General features: G+C 39.8%; 1 protein-coding gene across 1 annotated transcript in view; it reads right to left on the bottom strand.

The window, feature by feature from the left end:
* The window catches only part of LOC131968892 (caM kinase-like vesicle-associated protein), a 48,640-nt gene extending 27,542 nt beyond the window's left edge, over positions 1 to 21,098 (bottom strand). Inside the window, exon 1 of the mRNA XM_059329945.1 lies at positions 20,941 to 21,098. The gene's annotated coding sequence lies outside the window, so the exon portion shown is untranslated. The remainder of the gene's footprint in view (positions 1 to 20,940) is intronic.
* Positions 21,099 to 25,078: the final 3,980 nt, after the last annotated feature.

Raw genomic sequence — 25,078 nt, 5'->3', positions numbered from 1 at the left:
AATTATGAGGCAAGTCCAGCAGATTAGACCTTTAGACACCAAGGATCTGCTCAGAAGCCTGGTATGTCAATGCTTTCACAAAGTAATACTCATTTAATGCACAATATATTATGTATTTGTACAATCTTGTTTCAATCAATAATCAGTCAGTTCAACTTGTATACAAACTTGAACAACAGGTAAATACTTCTGGTGTTTCCTCTTTTCTTTATTGTTTACTCTGTTCCTGCTGTATATGTGTTAAGTATAAAGTGAATTTAATACATTTTGGAGCTACCATTTAATGTTATGCAAAAAATATGCTAATTTAGAACTAGGACCACTTTCTCATATGATTGGGTCCAATATGGCTTAAATACATGTTAAGTAGACCCATGTCATACACTTGTCTGCATAAATTTGACAGTTTACTTTAATGAGTAGAGTTTGAAGATTTAAGACTTTGGTGCTACCGAGTGGTGGAGTTAAAGGAGACATATTGGTGATGCAGGCCCAGGGATCAGATCCGAGGATGCTGATATCCCTTTTCCGTCAACATGGAACGCTCCAGGTTGTGCACCTAGTTTGGAGCATTTCAACTGAAAATAAATTGCTTCCGAAAGTGAAAAGTTAGTTCCCAACCCTTGCCCTAAACCCTGAACGACATTGGTGGGCATGTTGTATTCTACAGGTTGGAAAAAGAGCATGGGGTCTTGCAACAATAGTATTCTAAGTCTTCTTACGATTAATAGTCGGTCCATGATTGTTTTTTGGAAAAAACAAATATCTGTAATAAAAGGTCAAAAGCAGTTGTGACATATTTTTCAACCTGTTAAAACGGTTTGGGTCGCCCAATTCGTGACAACTGTATCTTTATTCAACTGTTTATGGTTTTAAGTTATCCGTAATTAAGTGTGTGGCTACTTTGGTCACTGCATTGTGAAGAGAAACATCCTTGATTACAATGGTTCCTCTTAAAACTGGTGGAAATGGTGGGTGGTTTATTGGATAGCATCAAGTCTCTTAGAATTTTGGGGTATGAGATAAAAAGGCAGAAGGGAACATATACACTGCACACATTTTGACCATTGTTGTCTCATTTCTGCAGACACAAATGCGTATACCATGAGAATAATTTAAAAGATGCTCAAAATCATATAAAAGTAAATTTAAAATTAAAGTGTTTAACATAACCATAATGTAAAGGGAGCACTCTGTTCTCTTGACTTGCAGATCTGATGTTGATTGTACATGAGGAGACCCCGTGGCTCAGGAGCCATTGCACTGCCAGTCTTATTAGCTCTCAGTTCCTCTGTGCTGCTCCAGTGGACAGAAACTTTAATTGCCACGCATAAAATCGACATAACATGAAATATTATCATCTAAAGGCCGGTATAAATAAAGCGGACTCGCTTTTAATGTCGAGCTCACACTAATTGAAAGTCCCCCAAAGTGCTGACTGTGAAATTGATAGCACAAAACGACACAAATTATGAGCAGTAAATTCAAGAAAAACCATCAATAAGAATGACAGGAGGAGACTGTAATTGATAACATACTTCACTGCAAACAATACTGCATCACAGCTAATGAATCCCCATTGTGGGATGCACTGGGCTATTTCCTGTCTGTTGGACTGTAGCTGAACTGCAGTAGAGGCCAATCTTAGCCTAAAGTAGACTAACCCAATGTCATATCATCCAACATGTACATACTAGCTCACTTTCATGACATTTCTGTATCACATTTAGTATCACATAATTGTCTTGTTAGACACAGCATTAGATTCACTGTACAATAAAGTCCCCAGCACTTTAATGACATCTTCCCTGAGTCCCTTTTTAATAGTGTGTGTGGAGGGTGTTAAGAGTGCAGATACATCTTGTAGGTTATTAACACAGTTAGATTTCTAGATGAAAGTCACATTACTGTCTCTGTCTTCATGCAAGAGAAGGAACAGGTGTAAGAAATCACCAGTTTTCTGTCTACAATAATATTATCACTTCTTGATGGATATCTTTAAATGTTGGAAAGATGCCAAACTGAATGGACAAACTGCTACACCAGATATACTGTGTGTCTTTGTCTCATACTCCTGGGTTCCATCATGCCCTCACCTGCGGTGACAGCCCCCTCCGACTCTAATCTTATCTGCTTTCTACAGTCTCAGCTGTGATAGCCCAGCAAAGAGAAAAGCTAAAACCTAGGATGTCAGTCGCCTACTTTATGAGCTCCAGTAGCTGCAGCTGTGGAAATGTTTCAGCTAGGGTGAAAAATCAACACTTGGCTTTATGAATCTGCTCGATAAACTTGATGCGGATAAAGGAGAGAAAATGAAAGAAAAGGTTTAAAAAAAATTAAGTTCTGAGATCAGTTTAAGTCTAAGCTTATGGTTAATGTCTGTACCAAAGAATGGACAATAAGTTTTCACTTCCTCTCACTGTACAAAACAAAGCACCAATGGTGTTGAGATTCCACCTATACACCTGCCCAACCATTTGTGAATGAATCACAACTGTCAATCATGATATCCCGCCCTCTTGTACAGCATCAAATACGTAACAAAACTTATCAGACTTACTTATATGATTAAATATCAATAAATACAAAATGAATTAAACCATAAAAAGTAATTTATATTTTGATATTTTTTGCAGTTGTTTCTTCTTAACTAATAACTCTCAACTTCACAACATTAACTTGTCTGTGATAAGTAAGGCAACAAATCCCGTATCCCATGCTACTTCACAATGTAATCAGACCACATTCAATTATTTTGTTAGTACTCAAGTACTCTATAGCCATGTTTCCATTAAAGTCGAAATGAATTTTCAGCGCAATTTTGAAATGTTGCATGAAAGAAAATGCAAATTAGGGACGTTTCCATCAACTGGTTTAGATCAAATAAACAAAGCTGCATAAACGTACTTTGGTCAGAAGATGGCAGTGTAATTTATTGCTTATTTATTTATTAGTTATTTATAGGCTTATATGTCAGTAAACAGTAGTAGGAGAAAAGATTGAGCAAGAGATAAAAAAAATAATATAAAGAAGTTGCTAATCGTACGACTTTTTTTGCCACCCATGAGAGAAGTATTCAGGAATTGGATTTTATTGGGCAACTATTAATTGTTCTTTTATGTCAGAATGGAAACAGCTGATCAGTCATGAGTTAATGTTCGCTACGTCAGAACACTTTTGGAAACAGACTTTCCATCTCCCGTTTAGTGCATTAACAATTTTGGAAAAAGAAAAACCATCTCCAGTAAGCATAAAAACATTCATGTGCATTTTCAAGTTTTTTTATTTTTTCTGTCAACCTTTTCAGATGTGAATCTTCTAAAGGTGCATAGAAATTCATTGATAGACACACAGCTATTAATGCCTTAATGTGAGTACTCTTATGTGTATTAGGCTAATTCAAATGTACATAACTGTACAACCTGAGCCAAGCCACTGGAGTTTTTACTAGAGTAGTCAGGAAAGTCAGTCAAATCACCATTATGTCATTATGTCCCTTGGGTTACATAAATGTCTTCATAAATGACATGAAAACCCATTTGCACGAGAGGAACATTTGGGGAATCATCAAAGTCAGAAGGAATAATCCTCTGGTAACCTTGAATGTTCAGATAAAAATTTGGTGCTAATACATGAAGTAGATGATCTCGGTTAGAAGATCTCCAACCTAAACAACAGAATAGACCGACCACCCATAATGACACACATGTCATTTTACATACACGTAAGGTTTGTGGTTGTAAAAAAGCCTGCAATTTATGTGAATTTATGCTACAAAATTAAATCAATGTACGTAAATGCTGGCAGTGAAGTAGTTACAACGGTGACGTGATCCATGGTAGTTACATAAAAAGTAATCCACTTTTGAAGGAAGACAGTACAAAACTTAAATATGAGTCATATTTTGCTGCCTGTACAAACATCTTATAATGACGTTTTTGAGGGGAGACCAGTCTGGATGTGGGAGTTAGGGTTAGTCATCAGGATTCATCCTCTGGAAACCATGAAAATATGGATTGAAATGGTGGACCGATCAATCCACTGACTGACTAAAGACCAGCCGACATTGCCAACCATAAATATGCAACAAGGTCTCATCACAGAGAAAATGACAGTCCCATATATCTGAAGAAGGCTGACGTCGTCTTTTTTGGAACAGAGACCAAGGTCTTTTCTGCAGACACAAAAAAGACCAAATTTTCCTTAACTCTAGTATGACAACAAGTTCTTCCCAGCACCATGCTCCTTGTGCTCTCACAGTCTGTTGTGTTTTCCTCCTCTGAGCAAAGTAAATAGATTGTGTCTAATGCTCTCATTAGTTTCTGCTGTATCTACGTTGCATTGCGTGCCGGCTCCATCTTTTATTCTCTCTTCTCATTCAGTTTGAACAGCTCTATTCTCCACCGGGGAGAGGAGGCTTCTTATATCATCGTTTCACTGAACTGAAAATAGGAAGTTCAGAGCATGAAAATGCCTTTGACAGTGAGGTGGGGGGCGGGGGGCTGAGGCTGCCGCTGCTGCTGCACCCGGAGCCTGATGTTTAAAACAACGCAGATCTGGAGGGTTTTGTCTGAAGTCCAGCACAACTGAAACCAAATGCGCTATGATGAATACATTGCTCAAAGGCAATGCATGTGTGATGAAGATGTGGGTATCTGCATGGTTTAGATTCATTCTATGTGATGTCTTTTTGCTAATGAAAAAGCTTCAATCTGCAGGGAGTGGGCCAGTGCAAAGGCTGCACTTTTTAACAAAATACTTCAAAACATGTTATGTAAAAGATCAAATGATGCTATAAAATATGCATGAGGAAAAGCGAGCTAACAATATATAAAATAGGTTAATAATATCAGGCGTAAATCAGATGTTTTATTGCGACTAAGCAGGACAGATCTACTGCTCTAGGTCCTGTGACTAACTGACATAGCTCGAGCTCTGGTGGATTTTGATATTCAGACTAAACTTGTGAGTCAGCAAAAACAGGAATACTGCAGTGGAAGGTTTAAAGTTGTTGTGAAAGGCAAAGCAAGCTGTATGAAATTGAGCTGGCTTACTCCACCCTTTCTTATCAGCTGGAAACCAACAGTACACAGATGAAAACCAGTTTGGAGATAATGATTCAATCTTTTACACAGGCCTCTTATTATTCACAAGTTAACTTGCTTTAGATTTTGTTAGCTCACCATCCAAGTCCAATCGTGAATGCCATCCGCATGTTCATTTAAATTCTCTTTTATTCCGAGAGAGCAAATAAAACTCAACAGCATGAAGAGACTTCATGGCCAGGGCACCATGCCGCTGCTTGTTAGAAGTGTGTTATGAGGTTCTTGGAGGGGATAGAAACTGATGGGTTGGACTGCTGCAGAGCTGTTGTTGTCGAAGGGCTTGGTGTGAAATCAAAGAGAAGTTTCTCTCTAATGCTCGCTGCTTTGGAGAGAAGCCTAGAAAATGGAACAATGATACTGTATCAGTTCATGTTAGTTAATGTGATGCTTGTCTTTCTGCTGCTTTATTTTGTGCCACAGCACAGTGAGGGATTGAAATCTAAAGCACATGAGGTACTACAGTGTATTTCAAACAGTAGATGGTACCTATCAGTTTAAGTGTAAATGTACCCTATATTTGAAATATTTTTCATCCCCTTACCGTGTAGTCAGACAGCCCTTTCTGATGGGGAACTGAAGTTGTTATATCCACTTATGCTCTCTTCAAAGCCACTAAACTCCTTTGACAAAAACAATTATTTTACTTTGCAGAACAAGGGAGTTGCTGGTCTACTGATGCCTCGATCAGTTTATTTGTTTGTTTGTTTGTGTTAATGTTTGACTTTGGTAAATCTGAACTAACCCTTTAAAACATTAAGGTCGCACAATAGCAAAAACAAACTAACTGATCAAGGCAGCATATGAGCAGCAACTCCTGTGTTTTACAAGGTAAAATTACTGTTTTTGTCAATGGAGTCTGGGGGATTTAAAGAGTGCAGCGATAACAAATTAAGTTCCCCATCTGAACGGGCTGTCTGTGCAAGACAAAGTGGCGAGAGTGTTGTAAATATAGCATACACTAAAAAAAAAGTAAAGATACATTTAGTTGCTGTCCCCATCCACAGCAGTGCATTGCCTTGCTCCTGCATGTTTCTCCAATTGGGATCATGTTGACCGCCATCTACTATAGGTAATACAATGACCTCATACAACCCCACTTCAAAGAATCTGAACTGTCCCTTTTAAAGCCAGATGGCCTTTATAAATGTTACACTTCCTATGAAAAATCTGTGAACTGTATTTACATTTTTTAACCATCTTACTGTCTCCAGCCCCCCACGACCTGAGTTTGGACAAGCGTTTCAGGATAATTCATTAATGTGTTGAGATTATTTTGCCTCTGGCTGCACTTGTTGTCAGTAGTGATGCAAACTCTTCTTGATAGGAATGTCCTCTGTTCACCTCCAGGGAATTCTCTCACCGATTTAAAGGAATAATCAGTCGTGTTTTATTGCCTTGTTGCACCAAGTGCCAATACTTTGTGTAGCTGGAAGGTTGCAAGTATTGTTGATCAATGTAAATCATTCTATTGCCTTTCAAAGGTTGCACAGAGTTCACATCTTTCTAGAAAAATCTTTCCAACACATGGAAATACATCCCAGAACCCCACGTTTCAATGAAGCAAATTATAAATTTTTTATGGTTGTATGTGTCGGATTGCATTGGCACTATGAAGCAGTGTAAACATTTTTCTATTGCTACATAATATATGAAAGAGCATGACCACTGTTGTCTAGAAGAAAGGATGCAGAAATAGCTGATTCATAATCATTCTTAGTCAATGGCATTTGAAATTAGATGAGATGAATTAGCTAAAGAAAATGAGTGGGCATGCTTAAACACAGTGGTCTGTGTGTGAGTGTGTATGGCTGGCTCTACATTGCCAGTGTACAACAAAACAAAGAGAAATACACTATAACATCATCTTTACAGATCAAGGAACACAACTTGAAAATAAAACTGGCCAAAGGTATGACAGCATATGGGATTTAGCAATCAGGCAATATGTGTGATTTTAGCCCACAAACATAATTTTATCTTAAGAATCTGAATAAGAGACATTATGGCTTTTCAAATGTCAGATTCTGCGGTGTGATTAGATCCAGCCACATATTTCCTAAACAAGCTTTTTATCATAAACTTGTGAGTTAAGCCACTTTCATCTCAAACCATTTCTGCATTTTTTTCTTTAAAAAAATATCACTTTGAAACATTTTATTTGTGTTTATTCTGTTTAATTTACAACTTAAATCTCAAAAAACAGATATTCTAATGGAATTTGACCCCTCTTCCCTGGATCAATCCCCCCTACAATGGCTGCATTACACTTTCCTAGAAAGGTATGAAACAGTTGAACAACCTCTTTAAAGCTTTGGCTAATCAGTGTGTGCTGAAGACGTAAAATTAAATGCTTCCTGTAAAACATAAAACATACATCATTGCTCAGTAATGCAGTTCAAAAGCTGGACTTATTTGATGTGTTAATAAAATGTCCAGAGTACCTTTTAAAATGTATATTTTTTAAGGTTCCTTTGTCTAAGGGTTTCTATTGAAGTACTGTTTAAAAGGAAGTGCTGTGTAGTCTGGAGGCTGATCAGTATGCATGTGTTGCCTACGGGATTTGTAACCACTGTCTAAAGTACAGTACCTTGATCTGACAGCCACATTCCCCCTGGCACAACTGCGAGTGGAGGAAAGAAAAGCATCACATTTTGGTTACTCGTGTGTGTGTGTGTGTGTGTGTGTGTGTGTGTGTGCTTCAGGGGGGTGGGGCTGCTATCGTAGATCTACAGTACAGTGTATTTCCAGTGAGGAGCTTCTGAGAATAATCATCTTTGCTGCTCCAACAAAATTCCTGGTGTGATTTAACTGAATAAATAAAACACAAAGTTAGCTGCCTCAACAGTCATTGCAAAATATGACCTGTGGGCTTCATGTGCAAATGAGCCATCGGTAAATTGCTGCAAAGTCATTAATTAGATCAGACACAACTTGACAGACACCCCGCAGAAATAAAAGCTGCAGACATAAATACCAAGGATGTTTGCAGAGGTCTATAAAACATTGTCCTGCCCTGATGATTTCAGACATGTTCAGTGAGAGCAGGTTAATTCACTGGTTGTGACATTCAAGAAGAAGAATTCCCTTCATGTTTGTGCACCACTTGAAAAGCTTTGAATGCAGCTCCTGCAGGATTAATACCTACACCGGTGCAGTCCTTCAAATTGGGAAATATGATGATTTTTGTGGAAAAAATACAGAGGTTACCGAGCTTCACTTACAGTAGCATAATATGTAATGTAAGCCATAATTTCCACAGCCTCTTTATATTTACAAGCTATTCTCTCTGGGGGAGAAAAGCCAGCAGGATGAAGGATGCGTAATCTCTCTTGACAGAATGTTCATGAAAATTAGGTTTGTGTCACTGCTGTGTGCTTTTGGATACTTAGCAAGAGAAGCCAGCTTGTGCTGAATTTCTAGCTGCTTTACAAATGACAGTAGAGTGGAGCAGCTGTATTTCTCGCTGTGCACAGGTAAACAGATGCTGAAGACGTTGCGAGTAAAAATCATAACAGCAGACTGAATGACACTGCAATGGCTTAAAAAGTTTCGAAAGCTTTTAAATGCTAGATAACAGCCAAGTATCCATGGTTACACAGCAGTCACACGGGCGAAACAGCACGAGAGGGCCGTCTTTTTCTATAAGGGGTGACATATTTTTGGTTCGGAGAGAACTTTGCCTGCTGGGAGGACATGCTCTCACTGCTCAGACCAGGGTGAGTGCATGTGTTACAGCCTACCATAAGCACAGAGCCAATGAGGGGTGGTGAGCTGTCAAGCATATGGCCTTGAAGGTCCCGATGGATACACAGCACCGCCTGCCCAAAAGTCCGGCCCACCTGCTCCTCAGCAGAGCCAAGCAAAGCTGATGGCCATGCTGTCTGCATTTCCTGTTGGAGACTAGAAAAAGCCAAGCCCCCCCCAAAACGTCACCTAGCTTGCATTTCAGCCAATGCTTAAATTGTTGCAGGCATTCATGCATGTCTCACACCCTCAGTGTGATCACATTTGCCTTTCTCAAAGGGATGAGCAGAGAGAGCATGGTCCAAACCTTTACCGGTCCTGTGCTGCACTCCAACTCATTCTTCTTAACGAGACTGTATGTAGCAAAAGAAAGTTATCTAATAAATCCATGCAGTACATTTATCTTTAGATGAAACGTCATCAAGTTTAAGCTACATAACCTATTTTTAGGACTTGTAATTACCAAGAAAGTAGTAAAACAAACAAAGAAAAGAGTTGCCTCCCAACTATTTTATATCTACTCAGCAAAAGATCCAGCAAGACGTGTAAATCATCCACACTCCTTCACCCAATTATCATCTGATCCCAGAAAACACCAGCGATGTTCACTTCATCAAACACAGCTGCCAACACTTTACTTATTTCGGTAGTTTCTTGCTGTCATTTAGAAAAGTCTGTTGTGCTGAGTGGCTTAAAATGTAGAATTATATGCTATGTAGGCACAGCTGAAAAAGAAGGAATCAAAATTTTAGAATTATCTAATTTATGTGCACATGTTGTACTTTAGCTGTGTGTGAGAGTTTGTACTGAGTTTTGCTGTCATTTATGGTTGTGCTGTTTCTCTCCTCTCTGTGTTTGGCCGAGGCTTTGCAAATGCATACAAACTGTGCAGACGAAATAGAGTGATGGCATTCAAACTGTAAATTTTAACCCTGACTTGCTCTTGTTTCAGCTATGTTCAGGCAAAAATAGCAGGATGAAATTCTCCATAGTGTTCTGATGGGAGATGCAGAGGTATGAGTAGGCTAGTTTATGCAGTGAAAATGCAATTTAATCTAATATTGTTTGGATTAGCAACAAGTGTTAGCCAAATGAAGCTTCATGAACAATTTTCTTTATTTTCTAAAACACATTTGAGACTATCCCCCCCCCCCCAAAAAAAGACCTTATTTTAACATTTCGGGTTCAATTACGTACTTTTTTAGCGTACATACTTAAGTATACTTAGTAATATGTTGCTTAAAAAACATAACGTGAAAGAGCCAAAAACTGCAGTTTGCCAAATGGCCATTTGAGGCCTGCTCCAAAAGCTAGTCAATCCCAAGACACCCCCATGTTAAAATTCCCAATTTACAGCAGAAATAAACATGTTAACAGCCTGATAAAAAAAAATTCTCTACAGTTTATTCTCTTGCTCATTATAAGTTATGGGGTTTAATTTTTACATAACTAACCTGTTTAAAAATAGATTACAGCTAAAGTTTTGCCCAATTAAGGCCATGGTCACTTTAAGTGACAGATGGGTGATGTCACAGGTAGCTAAACACTTAATTCGGCAACATTGCTAATTTCCCCATTCATGAGGATTGTACGGGGGTGAGCGGCAGCTTCAATAATGCTCCACCCATTTGTCCATTTTTGGAGTAAACAGGAGTTAGTCAATCACTGCCAAGATGGCGATGGCCAGAGCCACCACACTAAGTCATAGAGACTTCATCCATATTTTATGTCTATAATCATCTATATCTATAACCTCAATCACGACGGAATCGTTCAAGTATTCATGGTCCTCAGAGAATAAATCCTATCTACTGACTTAGCCGACAATTGGTGCCTAAAATTTCCTCTGGTGCCCCCATCAGGTTGATATTTTGGTTTTGAGTGACGTCTTGACAAGCATTAAATAGATTGCCTTGACATTTTTTGGTGTCAAGAGGATGAATACTCAGGCTTGAATGAAAAACAGCAGCCCTTTCATCTTTGAATGGAGCCAGTTCGTCTTCTTTTTTTATATCATGTGTGACATGTGGCTCTGTTCTACTTTTATCTTTATGACATCAACGCTCCTGGCAGAAAAAACATGCAACTGTGCAGGCACAACAAAGCCAGTCTGAGCTGATTGACTCGTTTGAATCCAGCATAAATGTGCGCTGGGGAAAATTGGAGTAGTAACACCAAAGGCCCATGGGGTTGGTCCTCTGATGCTAACTTGGCTTTTCTCTTATACATCAGTGTAGTTGTAAAAGCAGGCTCACTGCTCTACAAAAACCTACTATCCACCACAGAGCTGGACTCATGCTTCTTTTCGTCCCACATGAATGAAAAAAGCCCATCTCTGAGGCCTTTCTCCAGTCAATAGTAGCAGACTGTACCTAAATATACTTGCTCTGTTTTCTTGCTTTGTCTAGGCAGTGATACAGTTAATCTCAGTGTGTTGGTGTTCTTCATGAGGAGAGAGAGAGAGGGAGGGAGAGAGAGGCTTGCATAGCGCGTTGTGAGAACAAGCAGGGAGGAGTGGCGAGGAGCCAGGTGACTCAGAACATGTGACAGGGGGTCATTGCGGTGGGAGGTGGTGAGATGAATGACTGAGGTGTGAATCCTTGTCGCTAATGGAGGCATCCACCTCCACCGAGCTCTTTTCCTGAAGTATGTGATTAGCTCATCTCCGCAGCCCCTGTGTTCAGCTACCTTCAGCCTCTGAGCCCAGTGTTAAAATATTCCTCTGTGAATTTTACACTTAGCATAAAATCTCACCACAAGCACCACAGAGGCTGCTGTATCCACCAAGGTGAAACGGTTTATTTCAGCTCATAATGCACTGCCTTGATGTAAGGCAGCTCGGCTGTTTTTTGTGCTTTATGTAAAATCTGAAATGCTTCCTCTTCACACTTCACCGGCTAATCTGACCATTCTCTGCGCCTGTTGTTCGTTGCCTTGGTTACAAAGTCCTTCAGTGTGGCATCATAGTACAGTACGGTTTCTGCTCAATGCAGAGAAAAGCATCATTTGCTTTGGAGGAGGGTGTATGTTGTAATCTGCATATTGCTAAATTTAGATTTCTTTTTCTCGTTCGTCTTTTGGAGGTCCATGAGGTTTATGTCTTCAAACAGCAAGTAGAGATATAAAACATTCATCTGCATTAGCGCATGGATCAGTGCTACTATTGTGTCTTTCACGCAAGAGGAGTAGGAACTGTTGTCTTGAATGATTTTTATTGCATGAGCTCATTAATGTCTACCACCTGTTCCCTCAGCGCAGTTTCCCTCCTCCTTATCTGTTGACAAAGATTTTGCAAAGTGGATCTCATTCAATGTGAAATTTCTGCATCCCATTAAAGCAAATTTGAGTCTAATTAATGAATCACCTTCAGGAGAGAAACATAAACTTGTTTCTACTTCTTATAAACAAGATCTTCCCTCTGTCACAACACACACAAAGGGCAGACATAGTGAAAATGTGCCCAGGGCTTTAGCACAGTAGTCTACTGTACTACTGTGCAGCGTTCATCTTGGGATCTTTCCAGGCTACCAGAGGACTCAGGGTCATTCTGAGGCAACGAAAGGTTACACCTCCTTATAAAAAGCTCTAAAAAATATTGTTTCAAGGAAAGACCTGAAAGCCATAAAGATGGTGTACCAGTCTCGCTAAAGTGGCCATAATCTACACATTTATAATAACAATGTGTGAATAAATGCAGCTCCCTTTGGCTTCACAGATAGCAATTATAGCAAATTTCAGCTCATTGTTTCGCTGCCCACAGCTTTTCTCTTTGATTCACTATCAATGCTCCCATAGCACCAGCTTCAAAAACAGCAGGCAGTTTTTTCAGAGAACAAAACTCAATAAAACCACTGTACGCTATCCACTGCAAACAGTCACAGTTATAGCTCTTTCCCATCCTTGGAATGGGTTCTCTTTCATTCATTTCATTTGGACCAAAGCTTTGCTTCAAAGCTCAAAACATTCCCAGTTGTAGTCAAAAATAGCGGTTTTCTTGAACTGAAACTGCGAACCAGGACAACATCAGTGGGCATGTCATACAGGTTAGAAAAAGAGGACGGAAGGCAATAATGTAAGTCAACATTTTAACATGGGGGTGTACAGGGATTGATTGACTTTTGGAGCCAGTCTCAAGTGACCAGTCGAAGAACTGCAGTTTTTGGCACTCCTGCATTGGCTTCACTTTTTGAGCCTGGGACTTTGCCACTTGGTAAAAAGCATGAAAAATCCTCATTCTAAGCAAACAAAATGGTGATTACATACTAATGAAAATGTTATTAAAAATATTCTGCCAATAGATACCCCTAAATTCTACACATTGACAACATTAACTAAACAGTTAAACAGTTTGTTTTCTTTTGGAAATCACAACTTTGTAATATACAATGTGCTCTGACTGATCAAGCCTGCTGGGCAAATATAGGAAAAATGACTTCATTTTGCTCCCTCTGGTGAAGCAGAGGAGAAGATTTCTGATTTAATTGCATACTGTCTTTACAGAAGTTGCCTGCTTTATTGCCAAGCCCCTTCTTCCCGTCCTCCTTTTCCTGTTTTGCCAGAAGCTAAAATTGTTCTGGTGCACCTTTCAAAATTGCAAAGTGACAAAGCTGAACTTGTCATTGTGCTTAAAATCCAACTCAAAAACAGGAAAAGAAGACAGATCATAAAGCCTGTTCAACCTCCACTGTGCTCCCTATCAAGGTGTCCAAAAACAGTGCAGTAATCTATTACTGCAGGCAGGTGCCAGAGCGCTATTAAGTCCTGATTCAAAGGTCAACTCAAAGCACATCTACCTGTGTCACCTCGGTGACAAACTGCCAAGAGCATGAGGGAGCAGCATCGATTGTAGTCATGCAACTGCCGGTTGTCTTCAAGGTCTGTCATGCAACTTTAATGAAAATAGATTTCCCCTGTCCTTCACCTGTGCAACATGAAGTAAAGACGAGTGCAACATGTAGAGGAGACAGTATTAAACAGGACCAAGAATTCAATAACACACCAAACATGACAAACACAACCTGGAGGCTTTCATTTCTATTTTTCCCCTTCAGAAAAAAAATCTAATTTCCTGAATTATATCTACCCTAGCTTGAGTGTTTTTGCACTGATTTTGGTTAGTAATAGAAGTCTGGAAATTTCAACACATTTCATCAGTTTCGTGTTGCACAGAGCAGAACCATGCCGCAGTCGATGCATAAAATGTCACCTGAGAAATTACCTCGCGCACTCAAATATCACACAAAATGCCAACTTATTTCTTCCGAATCCAGTCAGCAAACAGCATAAATCAATAATAATACCTTCTGTCCATCAGCAGCCTTTATTGCATCAACCCCTGTTACCTTAACTACTGTTGTGAATGAGAAAATGACAGAGCAGGCAGCTGGGGTGACAAAGTAAGTGGTGATGATAGCAATGCTCTACATAGGAGGCCCATTACTCCTAATGCACAGTAGAAAGGAGAGGCAGAGCCAGATCAAGACTGCGGTAACGTCACTGCACGCCTTTGCATAAGCGACTCACTCGCAGATGAAAATGTCTACTGTGGCAGCATGAATCAATGTTGAGGTGAAATATTAATCCACTTGCATTTAAAATTCCCCTTCAAATTTTCTATTTGTGGATGCTAGGCAGGGTGGCTCTTTGAAGCTGCATGGCGCCAAGTAACCCTTTCACTAAAGAAGAGGTTTGAGGGCAGAAAACACTCCTTTTGTTTAGTTTTTTTAGTTGACGCTTCCTCTGTCTTAATCGTGATTGATGACATTGATTTCTTTCCTAATTGACAGTAATTGTTGGCTCCTCCGAAAGGCAGTGCCACATGTCATTAAAACATAACTGCAGTTGTATGCTTCCTCTGATAAAACCTATAATGACTGATGACAGAGTCAGAGTCAGCAACTTGTTCCCAGATGCCTGTGATGAGAAGAAAGCAGCCAGAACAAACCGCACAGATGAGAGACTGAATCCACCGCTGGCCCTCCTGCAGGAGATTCACTGACGTAACTTTTTCACCAAAATACTACCTCCTCCATCTGCACTGAAAGGCAAAACAAACTTGGCAAGGCTACAATGAACTGCAATACCATGAGGGAAACAAACAAAATATCCTAAAATGCAAGAGTCAACAATGAAGTACCGAACGGCTTTATATATCCAGTGTTTAGCTCAACAATGGTTCGTACTTACATTACACTAAATAAAGCTGAATGTTTCAATGTTACATTTTGTTCTACCATATTGAATGTTTGTGACAAAATGACATTTTGGTTGTTGTGTGTCTGTGTCTATTCATACTATGTACATAGGTGGGGACCGGTAGAAGTTTTTAACCAACAGAGTGAGGACATTATCGAGAAGTGAGGACATTTTTGCCGGTCCTCACTTCTTCAAAGGCCTGTTTGGCGGTCAAGACTTGGTTTCAAGGTTCAGGTTATAATTTTAGGTTAGGGTTAGAGTAAGGCTTGGGGTTAGGTATTCAGTTGTGATGGTTAAGATTAAGGTAAGGGGCTAGGGAATGTATTATGTCAATGAAGGGTCCTCACAAAGAAAGAAGTATGTGTGCATGTGTGTGGTTTCATTGGATTTGACTGACAGTGGTTTGGCGTGGAGTATTCCTGATTGGTGCATGGAAGATATAACAGGTTTTTTTGTCAACTGAGCCCAGCTCACTTCAAACTATAAAACAACATACATTCAGAAATCTTTCCTGTGAAAAGCCAAAACAAGAACTGTGCTCATGTAGGACATGATCGTTCACAGTCAGAAGGTGATTCAGAAATGAGGCCCTTTAAAAAAGAAACTTCAACAATTTTACACAATAAAGTGTGTTGATAAGTGTTGGGGAGTACTACTACATATGTGAAAAGAGTTGTATGAAGCCTTTTGTAGCTGCTGATGGCACTACAGCATCTGATTAACGAGTCCAAATGAGGACACCTGCCAATGTCAGTCGGGACCAAGCAGCAACCTCCAGGCCTGAAAAGTGAAGCCAATGCAGAAGCCCCTTAACCCTGCATTCTTTGTAATGGCCAGCAGATGGTGACTCCACAGGCTGCAAAAAGTGAGATTGTTAGGAGTCTATGAGAGAATCCCCCTACTTCTCACTTGATTTATTACCTCAGTAAACATTTTCCTAATGAGTTTGTCGTCTCATTCACTTGTTTCAAGGTTCATTTGCTAAGTCTCAATTAGATTAAAATAGTCGATAAAGCAGGGTATGCTTTGGGGCGTTTCTATCGTTTGATTGTGATTTGTCTTTGAATTTTAACCCCTTCACCGTGTTTATGGAAGTTGATAAAAGTTTTTAAAAACATTTTGGTCACTATTTTTGGCTGGCTGATAACTAAGCTCCACTCTTTTGTCTAAATATCGTCACTTCTGGCTCCAGAAACCAAAATGGTAACGGCCAAAATGCCAAACTTGAGGCTACAGACGGGTAGTTCACAAACCAATGGGTGACGTCATACACCTCTGTAGCCCACTCCTCATCTCTGGTTGAGGTTCTTGGCTCAAAATTTTTGGACTTTCTCCATATCGCCCAAGCTTGTATTCTATTCATCTAATTATTTCAGAAAACCACATTTCTCTAATTGACATTACACAGCCACAAGAAGTATGCACAAATACAAGTTTTCACCATGTAAAGACATGAGTTGTCTCTAAATGTGCAGTTGATGGAACAAAAGCTCTTTCCTTTTTTTCCCTACATGACTGTCGCATCTGTGCCACTCAGGAGGAAATGGGAGGGACTGTGGCTATTTCCATGGTTTGATGACATCATATGTTCTTCAACTGGCAGATCAGGATCTGTGCCTAGGTTTCATCTCCTTTTAAGCAGTCACGAATGGAAAAATCTTAATAATATTTATGATGAACTGCTGTGAGGTGTGTTAAAGGAAAGATGATCTAAGTGATGGCTTGTGTTGAAGCAGACACATAATGATTAATAATAAACAGGGAGAGAAAAATGTGCATGAATGAGCTCTTCCAACAAGGATGTTGACAATCAAGTGGTAATGTATGCATACAATGTTTGTTTAGTGTTCACTTTGAATGCATCCATCATTTCTGTCACGAATGAAAGCATCTCCTCTTTCATGTTGAGATTAGCAGCTTAACGTCAGATGTTGCATGGCAGGACTGCTACAGGTATCACTGCAGGATTTATTCACTGAAGGACCCCCTCTTATTTCACTCTCACTCGCTTCTCACAGCGCAATATCGATCCGCTGTGAATGGAGAGAGCGCACGCAAGGCTACAAAAAAACCCCATGTGTTGCTGCAGTTAGTGTGTGACTTCGTGGCGACACTTATTTTTGCTCGGCTGCTTCAGTCATGTGAGGACAATGCTGGCCTGGGTTTGACGGGGTGGACAGCGGCAGCAGCAGGGAAACAGGAGATGCATCAAATGGAGACCATTAACAAAAATATCCCACACAGAATGAGGGATAATGGTGTCAGCATTTCACATCCTGAAAGTCAACATAATTTAGTTTTGTTAGTTTACAGGATGTGGTTTGCAAAAAGTGATATTTAGGCTTCAGAATCATATTTGCATGACATCACAATTATGAAACAGAATACATCTGCAGGCTGTTTGGACGTGAGGAAGCATGCATCATGCTATTTTCTTTTCCTCAGCGCTGAGATGTTGCATTTTATATGTTTGTTGAGTTTATAAAAACATAAAAATATACAGTTTATTCATATGGCAGAAATCTGTATTTATCAGGGTTATGTTAAGTCAATACAACAGGCAGCCTCTGCAGTTGCTGAATATCCACAAGCTTTTGATTCCCTTCTTCAAAGCGGGAGACTGCACTCACAGTCCACACACTACAGTTCTCATAAAAAGAGCCAGTCCGATCTTATTACTTTAGATCTAACCCTTCCACACTGGAGGGATGTTGTCTCTGACTTAAGCCATTACACTTCCTTCTCTTGTATAATACAGGTCCCTCACTCATACTCAAAGGCCGGCTATTCTTATTTCCAAGCAGCTCTGGCAACAATATAATGAAACACCACATTGGGAGCATCTGTGACACTCCAATAATGTCAGCAGCAGCATCTCCTCCCAGTTACAATTCCTGTGCTTCAGTGTCAAAATGTGTACTTCACTCTCCATAGAGAAAATGACCCTGCCCACTCAGACTGACACATAAAAGTTAGACAAACAAATAGCATTACTGCATTCACAGTCTCCGCTTGTTAAGAGTGCTTTTAAAAAAAAGAAAAGTAGCTCAGATATTGGATAATGGCTCAGGTCCTTCACATCAGTGGCACACTCACGCTTTCTGAGGGTCAGGGCTGAAAAGAATAAAAAAGGGCACCAGTGAGCAGAGACTTTTCTCGCATTCAGGCTTGTATGGCTCTGCTTCTTTTATTCCCTAAATAAAATAAAATGTTTTCTTCATTAAATGACACCCTCATTTCATTACCTTTCAAAATTTACAAACACTGTAGAGGGCACATCATCATGTTTTATCCATTAAAGGGCATCATAGAGGGCATTTGATTATATTTTCTCTACTAAAAGAAGACACTAAATGGTACTTTATTATTAAATGTTCTCCACTAAAAGGACACCCTAGAGCAGTGTTTTTTTTGCCCAAGGCAGACCAAAGTGCAAGCCAAAATCTCAAGGCACACCTGTAGTCACATCCGTGCAAAATAGCCTCTATAACATGTGTTGTGATTCTTATAACTCTGTGAATGTTTATTTTTCTTTATAATATTTATTTTGAGGGGAGTATAGAATTTGCCTCCATATTGGGAAATGACTGCGCACAAAGTATAGTAAATAAAAAAATAATTCATGAGTTTTAGTATAGTTGAAGTTCACTGGATTGGCATTCTAGGTTGCAATTCACCACGTTTTCTCCATTTCAGTGCAAGTTTTTCTTAAACTTTGGGGGTCCAATGGGGGCTGTTGCCCGCTCTGCCCCCTTCTGAATCCACCAGTGCTGATTTAATTACTGTGCTGCAGTAAATACCAATTTATGCCCCAATATTGTTGCTCAGTGTGTTTTGATCTAGTACATGTAGTCAGCATAGTACACCTCTGATATGAGTTTCCGTGTGGCTCTTGCACAGGAGCATTAGTGGCTGTGGACTCCCAAAGGTCCCATAAAATCTTTAATGGGCACAAATAAAGCCACATGCAAGTAAAAGAAAAAATATATGTGTAATATCTTAGAGACAAAGGAAATACTTGCACGATACTGCACAGTACACAGAGAGGAGAACGTAATAAAAACAGTGTACATTGGTGCAGTACTTCTAGAGAGAGCATTGATCTGAATGAGCACACTTCCAGAAATTGATCCCGCAGCTATTTATACAGGAGAACCTACTCCACCATCCTCCCTGTTATTTCTTTCCATTCACTAACACCCTCGCTGTTACACTAATTATTTCACCATTACAGCACATTTGTACATCTGCAGTCGAATTTTCAAAGAAATTCTCACAGCCCCACATTTCTCTATCGTGCCAGCAGCTCACACACAATCCGGAACAGATGCAACACAAAGTTCGAGGGGCTCTCCCTAGAGATCTAATTGTGTGCAAATTGCGAGGCTATGTGGTAATCTGCTGCGCTTCCCTGTCGCTGCTGCTGCCACGGGGCCACCTGGGGTCCACCCCAGGTCTGAACCTCTTCTGGGACTGAACTAATCATTACATACAGCTCACTGGTAACCCAGTGCACATCCCTTATTTTAAAGGGCCTTTAGGACGTGGCATATAGAAGACAGGCATGAACCTATGTAGAAATGCCCCCCACCCCCATGTGTAAATGTGAATGTGTAGCTCAGCTGGTTTACAGAAGGTACAGACCTGAGCTTATATATCTAAATAGCGGATTAATAATAACGAATGTCAAGAGGCAGATTGAGACTTGATTATTCTGCATCTTATTAAATCCTGAATGTCAGAGTGTCTGCTCTCTAATGTTCTTCTGAGGCAGGGAGCATGCAGGAGTTCACAGAGATTAGTGTCAGTGTCTCACAGGCTGTTACAGTAAAACCTTATCTGTTCTTTGCATGCTGATGGTAGCAGGAGTTATTCCATGTCAACTGGAAGCCTTGGCAGAATGCAAAACACTGATTATGGCAGGTTTCCAATGAAGCTAATTAATTTTAATGCCTGCAAAGGTCATGCATGTGTTCTGTATAACTAATACATTGTTGCATGTGGTGTTTGATGGCCGTTTAACTTAAGATATCTCAATGAAAATGACACACATGAGGCAGAGTGATAAGGGTATTTAATTTTTGTTTCCTTCCATTCATATTTGCACATTTTGTTTCAATCGCTGTAATGTTTTAAGCCATCTTTAACTGGTCACTTCTCACAAGAGATAACAAACCACCTTTGACAATGTCAGAGAACATTACTGACCCTTGACATGCTAGTGCCTGAATGGTTTTTCACATTAAAAGTCCGCCCTGTGGGGAAGCTCAGCATAAGTCACTTAAAATTATCCTTGCACCTATGTTTTAATGTTGCCCAGTGTTGAGGCATCAGCATCCCTACAGAGTTGCAGCCTCAGCACTTACACAGATGTGTGCCTGTGGAGCCAATGAAGACTCAGTGCTGTATAAACTCCTGAAAGAGTGCAACTAAAATACTCATAATGCTGTAAGAAATAGGGATTTTTATTCATTCTTAAATCCACATTTATGCTGTAACTATAAAGTTCACCAAGTAAAAAAAAACATACCTAGTGTATCTACCCACTACCTACTCAATTTCAATACATTTTCTTTGTGGATATCTTGAGATCAGTTATAGAGTTAAAATGTGTAATGCAACTATAGCTAAAACAGATTTTTCTTAATGCAAATGGTTTTTAAAAAAATAATTTAAATGTTTAATACATTAGATGTGATGGTTGGTTAATTGACGCTAGAGCGTGGTTTCATCAACCCATTGTTCTTTATTCTGTGAAATATTATTTAAAAAACTTAAAATATATTTAGATGCCTCGAAAACGGAGGAAAATATATATCTCAAGTCACCGCATTTTTTTTTTCAGCATTCTGCTTTCCGGAATCTGATCGCCTATTGAGAAAACATCCCAACTTACCTTGACACCAAATTCCGCCTCTAAACGTAGGATCCAGTGACTGGCAAAGTGGTCCTCGGAGATTCCCCCTCTACTCCTATTAGACCTAACGTTCCTGTGAAGTTTAGAGAAATAAAAGTACTTCTACATGAGATTCTTTGCGCTCCTGCAGCCTGTAGTACTGTACCATCTGTTGTGCCTGTGCGCGTCGAGCTCTGCGCGGTGAGGAGGAGAGGCGAGGGGAGGTGGGGGGAGTTGAGTGTCCAGAGCGCACCGCGGATAGGACAGCGCGCACAGGAGGAGAGGGGTCAGAGACGCGTTCAAATCCCAGCCAACTGAACATGCACGGACAGTATTTTAGTTAACAGAATGAGCGTGCGACGTGCAGCCTGTGGGCTCTGGTTAACCAAAGCACAGTGAGGAGATGCACCTGCACTCACTGTTACTTTACCACCATTTTCCAATCCTAAATCTTCAATTTACACTAGTAGCAGTCCAATAAATAAGATGATGGAAGTTGTGAGAATCGTACCTAACAGAAGAATTTTGTACATATACAGTCATGGTAAAAATCATTAGACCAACCTAGTTTTATTCAATATATTGTTCATTTTAAAGCCTGGTACAACTAAAGGTACATTTGTTTGGACAAATATAATGATAACAACAACAAAAAAAGCTCATAAGAGATGATATCTAGCGATTTTCCATGGTTTTCTTGATAATGATTTTGGTTATTATCAGTAATTATTATCAAAACAATGGTCTGATCATTTTTTCCATGACTGTATATATAAACACCATACAGTCTATAGAGCTACATATACCTGTATATCATTACCTGCCAGCAATTATATACCCTCACTCCTCTGTGTAAAGTGATGGACTGAGATATAAAGGCAGTCCTGGAGGTTGACCAAGAGCAGCTCAACACAGGGCTGGCAGAGCTGTAATAGTGCCCTATTTTTCTCTCACAATATAAACCAACAATGCAATGCCTAATCATAACGAGAATGAAAGGGGTTCGATATCAAAACATATCTGGTATAAACATGTATTCAACTGTAAGGAGGTAAGAGAAGGGAATCTGTTGGCAGCATCACTGGAAAAAAAAAAACAACAGCTGGCCAATCAGATGCTCTGCACGCAAGACATGAAGAATTAATTTGTCTTAATCTATCTTATTAAAAAATTTAATAATCTTTGTAATTTGCTTACTCGAGTTGATCTGTTCGTAAGCCTCAGATAAATGCATATAATGTGTTTGTAGTGAAGGCCAACAGATATGGGATTTTTTAAAACGATACTGATTTTGGAGAGGAGAAAATGACTGAATATTAATATGGGGGCAGATTTATAGTGAGTTTTTGAGCTGCAATGGAAATAGAGCTTTTCCCTGTAGATTCTGCAACAATTTTGCAACCATGTGACTATGTAAAGGTACTCAGAAGGCTGCTTTCTTAAAGAAAATGTCTTTATTTGAGAATATTTAACAGTATTAACAATTATATGCATCATATATACAATGTATTACATTGTCAGCTCTAGGAATGAACACAAGAACATAATACTAAAAAATGTACTGTTAGTCAATTGCTGACTATTTAAATAAAGAATAAATAGAAATAACATAAATAGCTATATGACACCATTTCTAAATCACAGCGTCTGTGGCTCAGTTGGTAGTGTGGGTTGCCCACCGATCGGAGGGTTGGTGGTTCAATCCCTGACCATGGCAGCCTACATGTCGAAGTATCCTTGAGCAAGATACTGAACCCCAAATTGCTCCCGATGCTGCGTTCATTGGTGTGAGAATGAATTCCCAATGGTGGCAGGTGGCACCATTTAGGGTAGCCTCTACCACCAGTATGAATGTGAGTGTGAAAAGCGATAATTTACCATTACCATAAGCATTGTTTTCCGCATTTTATGTTCTGCAGAAAAGGTTTTTTCATATATATCAGCGCATATTGGACACTGAACTGATACTGATCGATACAGCTATCTCTGTTAGGGCCAATAAATCAGCTGGGCTCTTGTTTGTAGGACTGTTTCTTGTGAGATTAATGTGTCAGATAAATCTGACTTGCTTAGACGTTTTGTTCAACCACACTTTAAAATAAAAGAAAAAAGAAATACATACCTACAACAGTAGGGTGATGGATGGTGCCAGGTGGTGCTCATAGCTTTGGAAAATAAGATTTTTTACAAATCAACAGAAATATCTCCTATTAGAAAAAGTGACTGAACAAAACTCTGGGAAATTAAAGCAGTCAACTGTTTTATAGGGACTGTTTTTAAGCAGAAGTTAGTTTACAGCGTGTACTGGGCTGGTGGAAGAAATCCCAGTGATGAATTTCTCAAAGTGGCTTAATTCCAAGCATTGGGTGAGGATATATGTTTTCCTGTAATCTGGTTGAATCAACCCTTTAAACTGCCATCTGCAGCTGGCCTTTGATTGTTCTTGGAGAGGAAAACACACTAACATTCTGCGATTTATCCGAACCCTCAAGGGTCCACATGTCACACATCATTAATGAAGCATAAGGAGAAACATATACATAAAGCCAGGAAGTGAAAACCGTGGATGCTCATGGACTGAGACGGCTACTAGGAGAGCAGATGGTTTCCCTCAATGTGACAGATACTGTACGATGCCCCACATATGTTCAAAACGATGAAATCAAAGGTCAAAAGAAAACAGTTGCTAGAGAAACTTGAATCACACACTGAGGTTTTCCAATAAGAGCTGAATGCATTGTAGGTTGCTAATTCTTAATTTTCAAATTGTGTTCCTGCCAAGCATAAAATATCACTAAAATGAAAGCTGTTCCTTCAGCTCCTGCAAACAGAAGTGTATCTCCTCTGGTCACGGCTGACTCCTCACCCACATGTGCAGAAATCTGCTGAGGCAGGTGAAGATGGAGCCTCCCACCCGGGACGAGCGTTTCTGGCGGGGCACAGACGGAACGTTGACCCCCGCGTTGCTGGGTGCCATCTGCAACCGCTGAGAGAAGCCAAGCTGCCATACTGGCCATTTACTGCTCTTGCCAAATGGGATCATGCTTCTTCTGCTGTTCACGATGTGCTTGCCAGGCTTGGTCACTCTCACAATGGAGTGTTAGAAGAGCACCGTAGCACATCGGGTCGCTCTTTTTAAGGGTCAGTGAATGCATGTTAAGGAAGTGTAGAATCCAACTTCAGAGGACCAAGTTATAGTGTCATAGTATAGTATAGTATAGTATAGTATAGTAAAGTTCACCTAAAGTGGCTTAAAGGAATTCTTCAACTTTTTTCCTTTCTTGCTGCAGGAGGAGAAGACGTTAGCTACCACTCTCACGTTAGCTAGAGCCAGGACTGTTAGCTTAGCTTACAATAAAGACTTTGAGACTGTTAAAACTTGTTTTACACTCCAGGTTTTGCTTGATTTTACAAAAGACATATAGCAAGTTTATGAGAGAGTTTTAGATGTGTAGAAAGGTACATTTTTTAGCCTTTGGACAGAACTAGCTAGCTATTTCCCCGCTTCCAGGTTGATGAGCTAAGCTGAACGCCTGCTGGCTATAGTTTCAAATTTTGTGTAAAGGGATGAGAGCGGTGTCAATCTTTTCGTCTAACTTTAAGTGTGTAATCTTTTGTTGAGCTTTTTCTTTAAACACTGATTGAGTCTTAATTTGTGACTATATACAAACTTTGGTTTGTTTGTATAAATCATAGACTGCATAAAACATGGACATTGTCTCATCACCCATACGTTTCTGAAGAGCCAATTATACAATAGGTGGAGCTGAAGCCAGCCGAATAAAGCTTTGTTGCTTAAACATCCCACCAGTGAAGGCACTCACCTGTTACTCATAGAGACCAAAACTATCTTTTTTACCAGGCTGTAAACATGTTTATTTCTACTTTGAAGTTCATCATTTTGGCACAGTGGTGACTTTTGGAGCAAGCCTCAAGTGGCCATTCGAGGAACTGCAACTTTTGGCGCTTTCACGTTGGCTCCAGCCTTGGAGGTTGCCACTTGGCCTCGCTTTGCCTAAATCCCAGCTAATACAAAAATGGGGGGCCGAATACAGCCTGGTTACTGAGACATGCCACCTGTGACAGCACCCACCTATTACTGAAAAAAGGCCAGACCCTAATTGTGAATAACTTTGAC

The sequence above is a fragment of the Centropristis striata genome, chromosome 3 (assembly GCF_030273125.1).
Source record: "Centropristis striata isolate RG_2023a ecotype Rhode Island chromosome 3, C.striata_1.0, whole genome shotgun sequence".
NCBI lineage: Eukaryota > Metazoa > Chordata > Actinopteri > Perciformes > Serranidae > Centropristis > Centropristis striata.
The sequence above is the reverse complement of the archived record's forward strand: the minus strand, read 5'-3'. Positions and strand labels throughout refer to the sequence as shown.